Genomic DNA, 16961 nt, shown 5'->3' on the forward strand with positions numbered 1-16961 from the left:
TAAGATTAGCACCTTGAACAGCAACAGGTTCTCACTTCCCCCAGAGAAAAAAATGGAGGGTGTGGGAGGGCGGGGTAACTTCTCTTGTCTCTGAAAATGTACCAGACTCTCTGGTACTTCTCATTTTCTGTACCTGACTAAGGGACAACCCAGGGCCCAAACTTGACAATGGCATTAGTCTTTCTGTAGTAGCCAAACTGGTGTTAAATTTCAATGTAAAAAAACAAAACAAACAATTTTAAAAAATCACTTTAGAATTTTGCCTCAGGTCAAAGATTCATCCCAACCCCCAGTGTGATTGTCATCACAAGTTGTGGTCAGTGATGTGGACAAGAAGGTCCAGAGCTCAACAAATTCCAAATTGCACCTGACTCCTGACTTTCCACCAGGAAGAAAGCACCGCAGGCTGTTGAGAAATGATGAACAGCTCCAAACTGTGAAGTGCGGAGTGGTCTGGAAGCTGGGAACCGAAGGCCGAGGAGGCTATGGGGAGCATCTCCCAGTTTAACATCATGAGAGATGATGTTGAAAGATGTCTGCTGGAGAACCAGCTGAGCGCTCGCCGGGTCCCCCAGTCTGATTCTCATTCAAACCCGGTATTTGTATATGTTAATACAATACAGTGTGAGATTCTCAGGTTATATCTCACAGATGACATTTTTAATCTACCCCAAAAATGTAAACATAGAGAGGTTGTTCTGCAGACGAACCAGCCTGGAGCAACTGTCAGATGGAAAATTCACTGGAAAGTTCAGCCTGTCTGCAGGTTAACTAAGTTGAGGAATGCTGCAAAAACAGGTGTTGTCTGACACAAGTAATAATTATCTTTCACCTTGATGGATGCTGGTTTAATCTATCCCTTACACAGTAGCTTGGTCTCGGCTGACTGGCTTTCATACTCTAAAAGCAGCTAAGGGGGTGAGTGTGGTTGGTATGTGAAACCATTGACAAGACAAGGCTTGAGGGTGATTCTGACTGATTTTCATGAGGAGAGTCATTTTTCTTGCTGGCCTAATAAGTGTATAAATCTAGATGGATACCATCGTCCAGTGACATCTTCATAAATGGATCTTAAAAGCGTTTTGTTGGAAGTGTGAGTCAATTCAATGACTTTAACAGAAAAGGGGGAAATGGATTACTAGGAACTTTTGTGAGACAGGAATACAGTGTGTGCATCATATCCAGGGATACATCACTTGGCGAGAGGAACTTCAGTGTTGGCTGTAAAAAGTATAGAAAAAATTTTCCCGAACACTCTTCAAACTTTCAAACCAAACTCGAGATGTGACTTATGTGTGCTGCAATCCCACGGAGCCCTGTCTGTGCTAAATACACTAGGCTTTGCTTTCCAGCGTCTCTCCCTATCTCTGTCTGTCTGTCTGCCTGTCTCTCTCTATCTCTCTGTGTCTCTCTCTCTCTCTCTCTCTCTCTCTCTCTCTCTCTCTCTCTCTCTGTGTGTGTGTGTGTGTGTGTGTGTGTGTAATGAATGATTAGCAACTTAAGAAGGTGCTAGGTGTTGCTTTGGCAGATATTTGGACATGGTCTTTTAAAATGAGAACCATTCAATCACCCCTAAGGAGCAGGAATAAGTATCATAGATAATGTTCAGGACAAGTTGGAAAGCAAACCATATTAAATTTATCAAATATTTAATTTTCAACAATGAAAGTCCAACAGAGAGGATCATGACCCTGAATTACTTGGATCTGAATACCTCCATCCAACAGCTGTGTGGCTTTCAGCAAAGCACCCGACTAGCTCATTTGCTTGCTTTTTGTTGTTGTTGTTTGAAGACAGGGTTTTCTCTGTGTAGCCCTGGCTGTCTTAGAACTTGCTCTGTAGATCAGGCTGACCTTGAACTCAGAGATCTGCCTGCCTCTGCCTCCCAAGTGCTGGGATTAAAGGCATGAACCACCACCACCCCACTTTTTAAGCTTCAGTTTTCTCGGCCGCAGGATGGGGGTTCTGGGACTGCCTACTTCCAGGACTTAATTTTTGTTTTATTAAGCATCACATCATGGGGATAAAATGTCCAGTGGGAAAGATGTGGGAAGAGCAATCAACACTGAGAAATAATCAAACACATGTGCTGTTGCCATCTACGAATGGGATACTGAGCACGTGTAACATGTAAATCAAGCATCGGTCATGGGATAAGTAGTTCATGGTTCATTAGGTCATAAGCTTTGAAACCCCATACAGGATCTCAGCAGGAAAGAGCAGACTGAGGTTGCCAAGCCACCACCAAGTGCAGCACGCAGGGCACAGCTGGGGACTTTTTTGGTGATACTCTTTCCCACTACGCCCCAGAGCTGGCCGCTTAAATAAGCCAAGAACAAAGCCATCGGCTTCGTGTGGAACAATCTGCTGTGAGCTTTATAAATCTCAAGTGTCTTTTAAGAGTGCAGCCACTGGACCAGAAGCCATGGAGACTAACAAGTTGTTGAGAGAGCTAGCTGGGAAACAGATCTTGTTTGAATGTTAAACAGATGTTCCCCATGGGTGCACTGGACAGACTAGACAGCCATACCCCTGACTACCCTGTCTTCCCATAAGATTTCACTTCCAGCTGAAGGTCCGTATTCTGGACTGCTCTGAAACCATGATGGCTAACGTTTATGGAGTACCTGTTTCGTACTAACCATTGCTCTATGCTCTTGGCAGCTTGGGAGGCAGCCCTTTCTGTAGATGGCCGTGTGACATGCATCTATCCCCATATACTGACCAGTCTCTCTCAGGGCTGCACTGCTCATCAATAGTTTTGCTGTCTTTGTTCTGAGCCACAAATTCCAGGCCATCTGTCTCTGGGGATCTTCTTGGGGTACCCACAGCAGAGATATTGGGACCCAAGTACCAATTCCATCTGAGAACTCTTCTCAGAAAGCTCCACTTCAATGAGATCTCAGCGCATATCCCCTCACCCAGATATCCCCACCATTCCATGGTCTATCTTGTTCTCCAGGGCCAGGCCAAGATGGTGCAGTTAGAGCAGGAATTAACAATGAATTCACGTTTGCCGATAAGTGCATGATCAAATTAAATGCTGTGTGTTCTCAATATAGCAGTATCTACTATTGACAAGGCACTCATACTGGGCATTTCATAGTCTATCCACTAATTCTTGGCAACAACAGTAGTGTGGAATTATTATTCTACTCATTCTCTAGTAAGAAAATAAGTGGTTAAGTGAATAAAAGTGCCCGTTATAAACTATATAAGCATCTCACTCACAAAGTGAAGCCGGGGCACAAATGTGTGTGTGTGTGTGTGTGTGTGTGCATCTATGTGTGTCTGTGTGTGTCTGTGTCTCTGTGTGTCTGTGTATAGGTTTAGATTTTTTTCAAAACCTACTTTAATAAGGGTTCTTAAATGTTTTAATTGCTTTAACCTTCCTTCTAGCCTACCACCAGAGGTAGTGGGAAAAAAAGGTTAATAGGGAAAAAGGGGGGATGCAAACCTGTTTAAAAATAGTTCTTTTGGGTGGTTCCAATCTTTTTTTGTCAGGATACCAGCAGTTCAGTTTATACAAATCAACAGTGGTAGCTCGATCCACTTGCAAACACCATTCATGAGTCAGCAATCACAGTTCAATCCAGAGGAAACCACAAGGCTCTGTCAATTGGCCCGAGTCTGCTGAAGCAGCATAAAGTTGCCAAAGTTCTTTGGTGTTTTTCCCTCTACAAAGTTACAACAAACCATGATCAGTGAAGAAAGCAAGGTGAACCAATGCCAAAGCATCATCAGCAAAGACCAGAGCCAGCAAAGCCTAGTGAAGACAAGCGAAGAGTGGCAAGGTGAACCAGTGCCACACAGTGCCATCCACTGTTGGGTTATATTTCCAAACATGATGTGTTCTCTCAAGCATCCACACTAGCAAAACATCGAATGCCCTTTTACTAGGTAGCTCTCAAAAAAACACCACATGTCTGTTCTCAGCAAAACATCCTCTCATAAGACAGTTCCCAGAAAAACATCACATGACACAACTGAGTCTCCAAAGAAACCAGAAATGTCCACTTCATGTGTGACTAAGCACAGGCATAGTGACATCACGCCCTGCATGCTCAAAACTGTCCCCCAACAGGCATAAAGATTGATAGCATAGTCTGTTAAGGAATGTCACACTTTGTTTATAAATCAAGGAAAGGCCTTCTTGTCCACCTCAAATGAAATGGTGACATGTGATTTTTTTCTTTCTTGTTCTTTGTCCTTTAACATCCAACCTCTTTAGTGCCTCTTCCACAGCAGCCCCCTCAAGTATTTTTTCTTCTAGAACACTTAGCACTATAGGAACATTTAGAAGAATCAAATTCCTCTAGGTTCCTTATTCTTGGCTCAGCAAACAGTTAAAAAGGCCCTAATTTTCTCTTCTGCTTTTATTACTTTGTAAGCTCAAATTCTGGATTTTATTTTGTTTCCTTTTCCTCCCCCAGCCACATGGCTGGCTGTTGCATGTTCCGTGTATATCTATGTTCATCTCATGGATATCTTCTTGCCTACACCCAAAGTTTAAGGCATGAAGCCAGTAGCTGGCAGAAAATGAGTAAGAGCCCAGGATAGGCTAACTGCAAAGCTCACTACCAGAGAAGAGAAATATCCCAGGAAAGATGAGTTTACTCTCTAAAGAGCCAGCAGAGCTGTAGGTTCTCTGCAGGAAGGAAGCAGTCAGCAGTCCCAGAGCAGAGTGGAATTCCATTTCTGAAACCCTCAACCTAGGTCACTGTCCTACTTGCTGATCCAGGCATGGAAATACAAAGGCCCATACACATACGAAGCTGGATAAAGTCATATGAGCCCATAACTGAAGTGAAAGGATGGTTCTAGAGAACCAGAGGCTGAGGAGGAACTTAGAGGAATGATATGCTAGGTATCAGTGAAGTGTTGTCCTGAGTCAAATAGGAGAACTGTAGCCCAGCCATGAGGCCTACAAATGCCTGAGCCACAACCCACCTTTCCCAAACCCTTGAAAAGACTAGCCATCCAACAGCAATGACTCAAAGATCCTTCCCTGTGTCTCTTAGATTTCTTTCCAATCTCCTTGTCCCTGAGTCTTTTCTATCCTTCTCTTCTGGTCCTCTTCCCTGAGACTTGCTCCATTTGGAGGAGTATGGCTAATCCTTCAGGTCAGTCAGACTCCAGAGAGCACCCATACAATGCACACTATATTTACGAACAGACAAGTCCTTGTCTTGCAGACAGTAGCCGTTACTCCAAAGTATTGTTTTCATTGGTTTCTTTGCTAGATGGAGGCTTGGGTGTAAGGCAAAAGAAAACCTCAGGTACTCAACTTACTGTCTGCTCATCATCCTGTTAACTACTTACATGGTAAGAACCTCAGTCATACCAGAAAAGGGACACAAGACGAGTTGACACAGAACACATGATGGTATGTTTAACAAAATTAAAATTATGCATCCAATTTTTATTTCAAAAGCCCTGAAAGCATAGGAGTGCCAAGAAAGTAAGTGCTCCAATGCACATGTACATTTGAAATAATTTATAGTGTCCAATGCAACATGGTATCCCAGAAATGAAAGCAGACTTTCAGAAACATGGCAAAGTTGAACTTAGTGAGATGGATCATTGGTTAAGAGCGCTGACTGTTCTTCCAAAGGACCCAGGTTCAATTTCCAAAACCCACACAGCAGCTCACAGTTGTCTGTAAGTCCAGATTCAGGACCTCTGACACTTCACACACACACACACACACACACACAAGTAGACAGAACACCAATGTACTTAAAAAATAAATCATTATTTTAAAATCCTGCTTTTTAAAATGGCAAAGTTCATTTGTGATCTGAAAATTCAATGTTCTTCTCCTTCATGGCCTCTTCCAGCACACTCTGAACACTGAGTTCCTAAGGATGTGTCCCTAAAGCCAAACTACCCATAGGTCAGATGCAGGTAGCTATCCCACTGGAAGCTCTTTTGCCATATAATCTGGAAACAAACCTATAGTCACATCTACGTACACATTCAAACCCAAAATGTAGGGTGGAAAATGGGAGAAGCCACACAAATTCTACTCAAACTAATCTTAATGGGTGTGTATGTTCATAACACACAAGAACACAGATACACAAGTGTATATATACACTGCACTGGAATTTTTTTAATGGCTAGGAGTTAGTTAGCTCTAGCATTCTGGAAGTTCATTTTGATTATTTTGAGAAGTCCACAAATAGAAATAATAACTGACAAGAGATTCCTGCACTGAAGTGCCTGTAACTCAACATGTAGTTGACTTAAACTCTTATGTTTAGTGCTTCCTACGTTTCTAGACTAGGACATCCCCATACAAAAATGAAACTCATATTAATCCTAGCTTTGAAAATCGTACATCCTAGTCAACCACCGTGACCAGTTAGTCTTCCTTCCTTCCTTCCTTCCTTCGTTCCTTCCTTCCTTTCTTCCTTTCTTTCTGTCTGACTTTCTTTTTTTTCTTTATTTCTCTCATATGTGCATGTTTGTACGTGTGTATCCTGTGTGTGCATTCATTGGGTCATGTCTACATGTGAGGACAGAGGACAGTCTTGGGTGTTCATCTTCACCATCCACCTTGTTTGAGACAGTTTCTTTGTTGACTGCCATGGCATATACTGGGTTAGCTGTACCACAGGATTCTGAGCATGCTTTTGTCTCTACCTCCCATCTCACTATAAGGGTATTGGTATTACAGATTACCATGGTTCTTGGCTTTATATAGGTTCTGAGAATTTTAATTCAAGTCCTCATGTTTATAAGAAGTACTTTATCTGCTTTGTTCTCTCCCTCACTCCAAACTTATAATCAAAAATACAACTTAACAGTTACCAAGGCCCAGAAGAAGAAGTATGGTATCACAGTTCATTTTTATTATTGATAAACCATTGGAAAGTTAAACAGTCAGAGTATGGTTGGCATACTCATGTGATCCCATCTACTTTAGAAGCTGAGGCAGGAAGATCACAAGTTCAAGGCTTCCCTGGGCTATACAAAGAATCTGAAGCCAGTCTGGGTAAATTTTCAAAAGCCCGTTCAATCTTAAAAAAATAAAAACTAAAGGGGTTGAATATTGTAACACAGTGGTCAAGTGGTTGTCCAAGAGATGCAAGGCACTGAGTTCAATTTCTAGTCCAAAAGTGGGGGGGGGGGCACTAAACAAAGTGGGAATTACAGATCCTTACTGGGGACCTCTGCAGCTTCTGTGCTAAGGGACAACAATCATGTGCAAAGAACACTACCACCAAGCTTTTCAAAGTGGCACAGATGGTAAGAGGGGTAGAGGAACTAGCCCAGGCCATGTATCCAGTAAATGTCCTGTGGTACTCCAGGTCCTGGGAACCTCTCACAGTCATATCTTATTTGATCACAGTGCATAGCCCTAAGAATCTGATGACAGAATAGACACTTCAGGAAGTGCCAGGATGCTAGGAAGGACCGGGGTTTTAACCAACTGCCAAGGAGAGGAGAAGCTGAGAACTACGGGAAACAACAGGGTTTGGAAAAGGAAATAAAATAGGCTGGAGAAAGGAGTAAAAATCAAAAGTGGAGACACATGGCTGAACAGAGAACATAAGAAAGTGGGTCAGGGGAAATTGGGGCAGATAGATCTAGAACTTCTTAATTCATGTGCAACCTTTGAAGGCTCATAAGCAGGAAAACAACAGAATCCATGAAGCTGTTAATAGTTGGCATTGGAGAGAAAAAGAAGGCTGCTGGCCGTTGGCGTTTCTGTGTTTGGTTGAGATGACAGAGGCAGAGATAAATTGTGGACAGTTTACACTTAGTGTGCTGGAATCGTCACTTATGCTAATGGGGCTGTGCTCTGCTCTAAGTTACCCCACAAAATAGGAAATGACGGTTCTCGGGCTGCGCTTCACCCTAAATGACTGGCTGATGAAGCACCTGCCTATTCCGTTCTGAGTACAAACAGAAGCGAGATAACCCTGCACAGACAACACCGTCCCCCCCCCCCCCCAGCTCCACTCGGGAGGCACAGCCTGGTAACGTCATCACACCAGTAATGCATTAGGTAGACGACCACATTTTCGTCTCTTCCACAGCCTCCTGAGGAGGAGCATGCTTTCCCACTGCTCAGGGAAGTTAGGGAGCCTTCACCAAGTCACAGAGTTTATACGTAATCGAGCAAGGATCAGAAGCCAAATTCAATTCCCAAATGCAGAGAGACATGGTGTTGGGGTCTGAGCAGGTTCAATGGCATTCACACGAAGGTCACAGTCAAATCAGTCCTGGTGCTTTAAGCCATCTGAGACCCAGAGACACTGGTGCTTTAGCATCTAATGCTGAGCTCTCTGTATCCCAAAAGCTCCTGGAAAATTCTTCTGTCCAAGGTATTTGGCCTTGCTTACATGTGCTAGGCCTGTTCAACCCCCTGAGTATAGTGTTGTTACCCGAAAGAACTACCTATGATAGTGATATTTAAGATTTTTTTTAATCCTAGCAAAGCTGAATAATACTTCCATTCAAAATACCACTGGATTAGAAAAACTCTTTCATGAAGTCATGTTTTTGCCATTGCCCTTGGGACACTGTCCAAGACAATCCTGAAGGTGGCAAGGCGACTCTGAAGCTACCTTCTGGCAAGAGAGTAAAGGTTCCCCTCTTGTATTCATGAACTTAGAGGTAAGAACTGAAATCATTTTATGTTCATTTTAAATGCCACACTGGCTTCGATAGCATGTACTTCACTCAAAAACAGTCATTCTGGAAAGCAAGTGCTGCCAATAATTGGGCCCTTCCACAGCCTGGCACCTCTTTCTTCCCCACTAGGGAAGGAGCCATCGCCTAGAAATGCAGACAGCTTGTCCCCAGACACAAGGAGTAGTCACCAGTCTCTAATAACTGCTTGTCCTGCCAGGAAGACAGGCAAGCTAGGGCAAGCTAATAGCCTGCCACATCTGTGTTCTGTTCGCTTGCCTCAGTGAGCAAACTTTCCTTTGCTAAGAGTAGAGACAGAGCTTGGATCCAGTAGAGTCCTTCAGGGGTGTCCTACTCCATGTCCAAGAATAGCAGGTCCTAACTACAGAGAAGCACTCAGCCCTAGCTCACCCATGGCCCTCTGATGCACTCACACGAACGTTTCCCTGCTGGTCAAACCCCCTACCCACACAGCTGCTCCCTTTCTATGCCCAGGCTATTTTAAATTGATGTGTTGAGGTTTCTGCTTCCCTGGCTAGAACCATAAGCTTTGAAATCATGAGAGCTGTGCTCCAGAATTTGAGGGCTGTTGTTTTAGTTTTTTGTTAGTTTTGGTGTTTTGTTTGAGATACGGTCTCATGTAGCCTGGGCTAGCTTTGAATTCACTTATGTAGCCGAGGATGGTCTTGAACTCCTCCTTGTCCTCTTGGTGTGATCATTCTAGCAAGAATAAAGATGTTGGAATTCTAAAGAGACACTTGCACTCTCTCTTTGACTATCAGACTATTAAAACTACAGTCTCCGGGGCTGGAGAGATGGCTCAGCGGTGAAGAGCACTGGCTGCTCTTCCAGAGGACCTAAGTTCAATTCCCAGCAACCACATGGTGGCTCACAACCATCTGTAATGAGATCTGATGCCCTCTTCTGGTGTGTCTGAAGACAGCTACAAGATACTTATATAAAGTAAATAAACAAATAAATCTTTAAAAAAAATAAACTACAGTCTCCAGGAAATTTCCCCCAGAAGTTTCATGCTGAGGACAGCAAATCCTGGCACCAGCCAGAGGTTTCACACAGTTCTGAAAATGTGTCAGACTACTTTGCAGGTGAAGCTAGAGCTGAAACAATGATTGGTCAGTGATGGCCGGACCCCAACTTGATGGGACACCTCCTTAGTTACACATATCTCTGCCTTCTGCCTAAACTCAAAAGATGGACTTTGAAGAAGTGGGTATCATTGGACCTTTTTATTTTCCACTTCTCGAAGTGGCTGCATTAGGTAAGTCCCCCTTTCTCTACTTTGTGCTATTACTTTGTCTCTTTAACACTAAGTAAGAGCACTAGTAGAGCCTAGTTAGTACTTCCAGGACTCAGGATCTTGCTCTAGCAAACTCTAGGACTTTTTTCTCCGTCTCCTTGGTACTGGGATTATATGACTGTACCACTGGAGCTAGCAACTTGAAACTTTATATAGTTTTTCTTTGAGAAAAGAATAAAAACAGTGAGCCTTGGCTGTTCCCTAGATGTTGGGATAGTTGTTTTATTTGTTATTTATTTTTTATGTATGTGTGGTCTGTATGTATAATAGTGTGTGTGTGTGTTGTGTAAATTTGTGTGTATACAGTGTGTGAGGGTGTGTGCATGAATAAAAGCACATATATGCAATGGTCCAAATTGAGTCAGGAGACAACCTTAGGGTCAGTCCTTGCCTTCCATCTTGTTGTTCACTGATGGGTACGCCAGATGATCTGACCTGTGTGAGCTTCCAGGGAGTCTCTGTTTCTCCCTCCTACTTTACCAGGGGAGTTGTTTCAATTAACATTCTGTTGCTGTAAAGAGAGACACCAAGGCAACTTATAAAAAAAATGACTTGCTTGGAGTTTCCAAGGGTAAGCGGATGATCATCATGACAGGGAGCAAGGCAGCAAGCAGGCAGGCATGGCACTGGAGCAGTAACTGAGAACTTGCATATTTATCCTCATGTTGGAGACATGAGAGAAAGTCTGGGCCTTGTGTAGGCTTTTAAAAATTTCAAAGTGCACTCCCAATGACACACCTCCTCCAAAAGACCACACCTCCTAATCCTTCTCAAACACTTCCACCAACTAAGGACCATACATTCAAATGCATAGGCCTACATAAGACATTCTCAATCAAACCAGGATAGGATTGCAGGTATACAGTGAAGTATTCAGCTTTTCATGAATACGAAGATTTGACTTTGGGTTCTCACGTTTGCACAGCAAGTGATTTAGCACTAAATCTCCCAAGCCCCTTCTTTGCTGGTTTCTACTGCTGAAGCTGAATTGGGTTCCCAAAAAATCGAGTTCCCAACACAGGGTTGTATAAAATTGTATGATTGTATACCTGAGTCTTATAAATGACTCTGACTGCTAAGTAGCTGGTCTACCAGACAGCAGCCTCCAATTTAGGAATGAGCACTCCCCCCACCCCAAGAGAAAGCTTTAAGCTTCTTTTTCCTGTGTTAGAAATAAAATTTAATTATTAATTTTCACAAATAACTCAAGCCAGCTTAGCCAGCTTAGGTCCAGCTACAAATGAACAGAAAATACTCCAACCCTGCTAATACCCGCTAGTCACTTCCACAACCCAAATTCTGCTAAGCCATGACCCCCAAAACTAGAAGTTTAGAATAGAAAGTTAATAACAGCCGAACTTGCCTACAAGGTCATGTGTTTGGTAAGCTTTAAAAGAAGGATGTAAAACACGGGGCTGAACCCATGCACAGGTTTTGTCAAGAAAAGACAAACCTAAATAACAGAAAGAAAAAGCACAGATGGGCTAAGATGGTGCTTTTCAACCTGTGGGTTGCAGCCTCTTTGGAGGTCATATAGCAGATATTCTGCATATCAGATATTTGCATTATGATTCATAACAGTAGCAAAATGATAGTTATGAAGTAGCAACAAAATAATATTATGGTTGGGGGGTCACTGCAGCAGGAGGAACTGCCTTAAAGGGCCACAGCATTAGGAAGGTTGAGAACATATACAACTGGTTTAGATGTGGCACACAATTATACACGCCTCCTCCCATTATTCGAAAAGTAGAGAAAGGGCAGACATTAAGAGGCTTACCAGCTGCTCCTGCGCTCGGTCAGTGTGGCAGCCAATCTTGCTAATACTCCAGGTTGATGAAGTCTGACTTTGAAAGGTGCTGAAACCAGCTGCATTGCTTTCCACACTCATTAGACAATAATGACCAATTCCTCCCTGTCTCCTTCTCTTCCTTCTCCTTTTCCTCTTCTCCCTCCTTTTCTTCAGGAAATAGGGTCTCACCGTGTAGTCCTTGAACATGTGTTCCTCCTGCTGCCTCCTCCTCAACACTGAGAAAACAGGCACAAACCACTTCCTTTATTAAAGTTCACTGGGGCTAGTGTAAGTTAGCCCATAAAAATAGTCACTTCAGGAAAACACGAGACCCGATGGACTTGTCAGTATTCTGAATTAAGAATTTTTTTTTCAGGGGCTGGAGAAGTGGCTCAGTGGTTAGGAGCACTTGTTGCTCTTTCAGAGGATCGAGGTTTAATTCCCAGCACCCACACAACAGCCTAAACTGTCTGCAATTCCTGTTCCAAGGGGTCTGACTCCCTCACACAAACATACATGTGGGCAAAACACCAATGCACACAACATTTAAGGTAATTAAAATTAGGGAAAAAAAACTTTTTCTTTATTACTTGTGGCATGTTGGAAATTCTTGTTGTGATTCATTTTCACGTGTGGTCCTAAACAAGGATGGTTTCTCTCAAGTGCTTTATAGCATTCAGCAGAAGTAACTCTTATCTTCAGAAGAGGAAACTGCATCACAGATTGTGTCTAACAGTTGCCATGCCTCAGTGGTAGGAGTCAAAGCTATGTAGGTAGCCAGATCCTGCAGGATCAGTCTCTCTGGGAAATGCTCTCACATGTAAAGACTCTCAACTCCACCCCTCCAGCCCACATCCTACGCCATCTACATGGACTTCGGTGTCATCACCTTCCTACCCACGGGTCACAGCCCTCAGCAGTATCATGAAGCTCAGTAACCCGGAGTGCTACTGTGAGAAGATAGGGGTTCTTCCTACCCCAGTTCTGAGTCCCTAGTAGTGGATCCATACCCCAGTAGCTCACGTAGGGAGTATGTTATGCAAATGGTCAGTATGCAAATAACAGAGTGAATTCATAAGCAACTTTTAGATCGATTTTTTGATCAATTTATATCAGTGAGAGACACCGCAGATACTGTCCACAAGCTTTGTGACCCTGAATGACCAGTCATTTCTGACCATTGGTCAGCTCATCTGCAACCAAGAAGCCAACCCGAGGTTCACTCATCTCAGTACTGGGGAGGTAGAAGCTGGAGCATCAGATGCTTCTACCAAGGTTATTCTTGAGTATATGGTAACTACAAGGCCATTCTGGGCTACATAATACCCTGTTTGTTTGTTTGTTTGTTTGTTTGTTTTGAGGAGTGGGGTTTTTTTTCTTTTGATTATCTGTTGTTTAAAATGAAACAGAAAGAATCATAAGAGTCCTCATTGGTAGTTTGTACATTTCTATGGGCAAGAGGGACGTGTAAGACACAGCACAGGAATCTGCAGAGGTCAGAGGTCAGCTTGTAGAAACTGGTTCTCTCCTTCTACTGTGTAAGAGCTATGGATAGACCTTCAGTCCTCAAGCTTGGTAGCAGGTGGCTTTTCCCTACTGGCCCTGTAAATTTCTAATTAACAAGAGGAGATGCTGGGTTCTCCTAACGCTGCTGTTTCTTAGCACAACGAGAAGTGCTCCGTCAATGTGCATCGAACGGCTTCAGCCTAAGATGGCTAGACAGCAATCAGCTAACCGGGTCGCATTCCCTAGAAATCGAGTTTTTGTTAAGTGAGTTTTATACCTGGAAACACAAGAACAGTTCAGGGGCTAAAACACTTAAAAACAAAATGTAGAAAACCATCATTGTTTTTTTAAGCCAGAAGAAAAACAAACAAAAAGGCCAGAAGAGGGCACCAGACTTCCTGGGACTGGCATTATGAATGATTATGCATTCCCAGTGGGGTGCTGGGAACCAGATCCAATCCTAGTAAAGCCACCTCCTCAGCTCTGAATGTGGGTTTTTAAAAAGTAGTGTTTCAAATATTTAATTTAAGATAAAAAAAATTCAATTAACATTAAAATAGTCAGTGGAGTGATTAAACCAAGGGGGCAAATCACAGCTAAAGAAACTAAAAATATTAAAATAAAAATATAGACAACACAAAAAGAATTTTTTTTCCAGAATATGAAAGAGCAGGTATAGAAGCAAGAGTGGGAAGTGTCAGAAGGCTTCAGGATGTTATTCCTGAGGCGTTTTCCAGACAAGAGGGTGCCAAGAATTTCCTAAATTGGCATACAGTTACAATACTTTACTAAGGAATTCCAGTAAATTCAAAGCAAGGTCAACTTAGACAAAGAGGAGCTGAGGGTAATCCAGTACAGAACACACTAGAGTCCTTCAGGCATGGGAATTTGGCTAACCAAAGGCTTCCCAGCAGAAGAGGCGAAGTCAGTAGACAGTTGAATCAAGTCTTCAAAGTGCTGAGGGGAAATAAGTTCTGTCCTAAAAGTCTATTCTCAGACGGCCTGTCTTCCAAGGATAGGGATAAAAAGGCTTTCTTTCTCTTTTCTCTCTTTATTTTATTGTTTGTTTGTTTGATTGTTTTGAGACAGGATTCTTGTAGCCCAGGCTAGTCTCAAATGTCCTTTGTAACTAGGGATGACCTTGAACTTTCGGTCCTTCTGCCTTAGCCTTAGAGTGATGAGATTGCAAACATGGACCACTACGCTCAATTTGTGTGGTGCTGGGACTAGAACCCCGAGCTTTGTGCATGCTAGACAGATACTCTACCAACTGAGCTATCTCTCCAACCCTGAGAGGATAGACCTTAAACAGAGGATTGCTTGACATTTTTAAAAAAAGAAACAAGAAAGAAAGAAAGAAAGAAAGAAAGAAAGAAAGAAAGGAGGGAGGGAGGGAGGGAGGGAGGGAGGGAGGGAGGGAGGGAGGGAGGGAAGGAAAGGAAAGAAAGAAAGAAGGGAGGGAGGGAGGGAGGGAGAGAGGGAGGGAGGGAGGGAGGGAGGGAGGAAGGAAAGGAAAGAAAAGAAAAGAAAAGAAAAGAAAAGAAAAGAAAAGACAACCAGCAGCAAATCAATGAATGAACAACTCTATGTGACCTCTGACTGAGAAGGTCAACACTAAGAATACCTTAAAGAGGCGCTTTGCTTTTAAAAACAAACAAACAAAACAAAAACATGGCAATACTGTGCTCTAAAATTCCTTATATTCAGGCTCAAACAAACAAAAACAAAAGTCAAAATACAACTTTCATCAGGTTCCTTTTCCTTGACCCTCCAGCCTGGGCTTTCTTTATAAGCAAAAGCCACCCACACCTTCAGAGGTTCAAAGAACACAGCCAGCTAACCCTGGTCTAAAGATGGGATAAATCAGGTGTGTTAATAGCCATAAGGATCTCTGGTGACCAGGGTAAGAGCCTCTCCAGGGACAGCTGGAGCTGGAAATGAGACTACAGAAGGGTGGGAGACAGGAGTTAGGCAGGGCTTCAGTCAGAGGACAAGGGACGGAGGATCAGAAAAGAGCAGTGTGGGGGCTGATAGGACAGCTTCAGTGTTCCTATCTGTTCCTTAAAAATACACCAAGGAAGAAATGTGCCTGAATTTGCCAAGAGCCTGTGTAAGCCCCATGCCACATTCAGAAGTGACATATCCCAGGGTAAATCAGGACCCGCCAAAGGGAAGGACAAGCTGATGAACACACTGTGGTGATTCCAACAAGCTGGGCCTTCCCTTCTAGGGCAGATTTTTACAAGGTTTATAAGGTTCTATTTGACGAGCATAACTCTCCACATAGATTATTACATTTAATCCTCACATAAAACCTATGAGGGAATTATTATTATTGTAGTTGTTGTTGTTGTCGTCATCTCAGGAAAAACCGACATGCTCTGTCTGTCTGTCCCTCTGCACTGCACAGTCTCTCTTTACCTTTTCTACTGTAGGTCCCAAATTCAAAGTTCATGGATCCTTTCCACCACATGGGCTCTAGGGATTACTCAGCTTCCCTTACCCACTGAGCCATCTCCCCAGTCCTGTTTATCTATCCTTTGAAATCGATCACCTGCCTGTATCTCTGGCCCAAGCTGACCTTTTCACAGGGCTCCTCCTGCCTCAGCCTCCTGAATGCTGAGATTGTAGATAGGAGCTACCATGCAGACTAACATTTCAGATATAATCCATAACACAACAGAAAGAATGATTATTTTGTGTATATATATTTTATATATATAATTTATATTACAAATTTATATTTAAAACATCTTGCTAAAAATATGAATTTAGGGGAAAGAGATAGCTCAACCAGTGAAGTGTTTGCCATAAAACGTGAAGGCCTGGGTTCTGTCCCCAGAACCCATGTAGAAGCTGAGCATGGTAGCACACCCTTAAAAATCCCAGAGCTTGGAAGAAGATACAAGCCAATCCCTGGGGCTCCATGAACTGCCAGTCTATCCAGTTTAGTGAGTCCCAAGCCAATGAGAAACCGTGTCTCCAAAGACAAAGTGGAGGGGTTGGAGTCATAGCTCTTACAGACCTGGGTTCGATTCCCAACACCTGCATGGATGCTTACAACCACCAGTAAGTCTAGTTCCAAGGGATCTGACACTTCTCTGTCATCCTTGGACTCCTGGATGTACATGGTGTGCACAAACTCACAATCCACATCCATACACGTACAAATAATAAGTAAAATCATAGAGAATGTCTTAGGGAAGATATCAGAGGTTGGCTCTGATCTCCACGGGCATGCACATCCACATGTGCACTGACATACATATGAATGCATACAAGTACACTCGAGTAAGATGTACATTTATTATTTAATCTAATACGAGCAAGATGCTGGGGAACCCTGTTAGAGGTCTCTTCCTCATCTGCATCTTCTGGTACCTAGCACAAAGCAGCCTTCAAAAAATGCTTGTTGAATGAAATTCTATGACTGTTGGTCACCTAGAAACACTTTTGATCCTTTTGAATTAAGACTCGTGAGAGAGAGAAAGAGTTAACATGAGCATAAGGTAAGGACTTAAAAACAGACTTTCCAAGACAGACAGACAGTATCGGGAAAAATGAATTCTATGCTGGGTTCAGTCATTGTCTAAGAAGCTAGGTCCTCTCTCTGAAGTGACGTGTCAAACCTAACATCGGACAAAACATAGTCCCTGTTTGGAATCTGCTGATTCCAATGATGTAGATACCTACCCACCACCA

At 43.0% G+C, this 16961-nt stretch overlaps 1 pseudogene across 1 annotated transcript in view; it reads right to left on the bottom strand.

The window, feature by feature from the left end:
* The window catches only part of LOC308417023 (small ribosomal subunit protein eS6-like), a 54590-nt pseudogene extending 38171 nt beyond the window's left edge, over positions 1 to 16419 (bottom strand). Inside the window, exon 1 of the transcript in view lies at positions 16285 to 16419. The product of the transcript in view is annotated as a small ribosomal subunit protein eS6-like (transcript). The remainder of the gene's footprint in view (positions 1 to 16284) is intronic.
* Positions 16420 to 16961: the final 542 nt, after the last annotated feature.

The sequence above is a fragment of the Micromys minutus genome (assembly GCF_963924665.1).
Source record: "Micromys minutus genome assembly, chromosome: 2".
In the NCBI taxonomy this organism is placed as follows: domain Eukaryota; kingdom Metazoa; phylum Chordata; class Mammalia; order Rodentia; family Muridae; genus Micromys; species Micromys minutus.